Here is a 2,933-nt window from a genome sequence, read left to right on the forward strand (position 1 = left end):
CCAAGGCCTGTCCCACCTGGACATTGGACACTTCCAGGGATTCCAGGCACGGTTTCTCTGCCAGGGCCCAGTCTGTGGTGTTTCCTCTTTGTGTGGTTTAGGTGAGCAGCCTTTTCCCAGCTTTGGTGCTGCAAGCAGGAGGAGGGTTTAAAGATGAGACATAAATGTGTGGTTTTTTTTAATGGAAAGCAGAAATACTGTGTGAGTGACAGAGGACGGGCTGTGTCTCCTGCTGGGACTGACCTCTCCTTTTGCTTTCCATCTCTTCCCAGCCATCCTCCTCCAGCTGGAACAGGTTTTGCCTGCCTGAACCGTCACAGAATCCTTCACGCTGGACAAGCCCTCTAAGAGCAGAGTTCAGGCATTCCCCCAGCACTGCCAAGGCCACCACTAATTCCTGTCCCCAAGCACCACATCTAAGCAGGTTTCAAATCCTTCCAGGACTGGTGAGTTACTTTCACATCACTTCTGATTTCAGTTTTTATCTTTCTGCCTAACCCTGATCCAGGTCCCTTTGTCGCTGCACTTCCCAACAGCAGCAAACAGAGGATTTATCCTTGTCCTGAGCATGCAGCTGCCTGTGGGTCCTCCCCTGGCTCCCTCCTCTCCCAGGTTTGTGTGGGATGCAGGTTCCCCCAGCCAAGAGCTCAGTGCCGAGGTGACACTGACCTCTCTTTGCTGTCACCCTGCAGGGAGGGGAGGGCTGGATCTGCCATCCCAGAAACAGTGCCTGGGTGGTCCCAGCCCAACCAGTGCTTCCAAGTTTACAAGGATCTCTGGGAAAAATCGTCAGGGCTCCCCCCTTTCCCCATCCCTCCCTGCTGTCAGCACTCCTTGGTTGTGTGGAAACCTTGGGGGTGGCCAGGGAGAACAGACATCCCAAAGGGTGGGACTTGGGGGTTGGATTTGTTTGGGGGGTTTTCATGGCTATTATTTTTTCATGTGGACTTTGGCTGAAAATGCAAAAACCTTTCCCCAACCCAACCTTTTAAAAATTGAGGGGTTGGAGGTGCTAAATTGAGCTGGGATTGAGTAAAAATAATTAAAAAAAAAAAAACCCAAATCAGTGCATTTTACATCCTCACCTCAGTGCTTGGCTTCTTTCCAGTGAATATTTTGCTTTGTGGTTTGCAGAAATAGTTTGTACTGGTTTCTGGGGGTTTTTTGTAGCCTTTCATGTGCACAGAGACCAAGCAATCCAGGACCAATATTTAGCCTGGCTCCACGGGGGCATGTGTGCTGCCATGGAGGAGAAATCCCATTGTTGGGACTCATCTGATCCTGCTGCTTTTAGGGATTCCTTGCTTTCATCCTCTTCTGCACAAGCCACCCTGTCCCTGCCCTTGGTGATGTCCCTAAATCTCTCACAAGGTGTTGTGAGGTGGGATTGGGAAGGACAATTTCAATCCTCTTGGGGATTAGGGGTGATAAATTCCATTGAAAAAGACTCCTGTGTGTGGAAAAGGAAATATAAGTATATCCATGTGCTGCCCACCAGCACACAGCTGCAGTTTGGGGTCTGGGTTTCCCCACTGCCCAGCTCACACCAACGAGCTCCAAGTGCACAAAAAGCATTTCCAGCAGCTGATGGAATTGTCTGCCTCCCTCTTCATGGAGTCAGGTGTGTTTGCTGTTAAAAATCTGTCACCTGGAGAGTTCACAGCTCCCAAAGTTTTTGGAGCATTTCATGGCCTTGGTTCTCTCCTCAGGAACTGAATGCACCCATCCGAACCCCATAGCATGGATCTCTCCTGACCATTTGAGCAGCTACTCCCTTTTCTGCCTAAAAACAAATGTTGTATTCTAATTCCAGGCTCCAGATATACCTCTCCAAGGCCATGCACCCACAGGAGCCTTGGCTAACCCCCAGAATTCATGGAAGAGGCTCCAAAAGTTCTTGCGAGCATCAATTTTTGTTTAGAGCTGCAGGGAGAGGTCAAAGGCTTTGATCTACCGTGAGAGATCCTTAAATCTTAAAATTGGAGCACAGGGGGAGCAGCCCTGACCCTGTGCAGCGGCAGGGAAGGCACAGGGCACAGATCCTTGGGAAAATCCAGCCGTGTCCTGCTCCTGAGCACCTCATGGCACAGCAGAGCAGCGCCACAAGCTCCCTGACAAGCCCTCAGAAAAGCTGGATTTGCATTTCAGTGCCTGTGCTTGGAAAAATGTCACTTCTTGTGGTGAAACCACAACCCGGAGCACTGTTAGAGATTCCCCAAATTGCAGTAACTGATGCAAAACCACACGTTCCTCAGAGGGGGGAACCCATTCCGTGTGCTGCATGGCCTGACAGCTGTTAAATTCACCTTCTTAAATGGTGTTTTTGGCTCTGCTGGCACCCAGAGCCCAGACTGAGATGTCATTTACTTTCAAGTGAGAGCTTCTAATGGATGTGATGGATTTTCCTCCACGCAGCCAGGCTTGTTTTAAAGTAAACACTGGGCACTGGGGCTGGGCAAGCTATCAGGGAATGAATGCATCTGATGCACACACAGAGAGGGCCGTGATTTGGAGCCTTAAAATGTTTTTCCCTGAAGCTGGTTTGGATGGAATGACATGATTTATTTTTTAATGGCCCTAGACACCACAGCAGGGAGGGGTTTTTTGTTTTGTTTTTTCAGGGTTTTTGGGTTGGTTTTTTTTTTTTTTTCTTCCCATAGTTGATGGGAGGAAAAGGTCATTTGGGATAATTTAGCCCCAGATCCTGGTCTAATGGAAGGTGTTGGGTTTTAAGGTCCATTCCAGGCCAAATCACCCTGCAGACATCAGCCTGGACAAGTGCTGCTCACACCCTCTGCACCCCATCACCTCACTCCCTGAGAAAACGTTTTTAGCCAAATTTCTGAGTGTCAAAACATTGTGGGGTGCAAGGAAGAGTCTCAGCCTCTGCTGGGGGCTGTGGAGTCAAGAACATAAATCCCAAACCCCCAGTA

This window comes from Oenanthe melanoleuca, chromosome 7 (genome assembly GCF_029582105.1).
Source record: "Oenanthe melanoleuca isolate GR-GAL-2019-014 chromosome 7, OMel1.0, whole genome shotgun sequence".
Lineage (NCBI taxonomy): Eukaryota > Metazoa > Chordata > Aves > Passeriformes > Muscicapidae > Oenanthe > Oenanthe melanoleuca.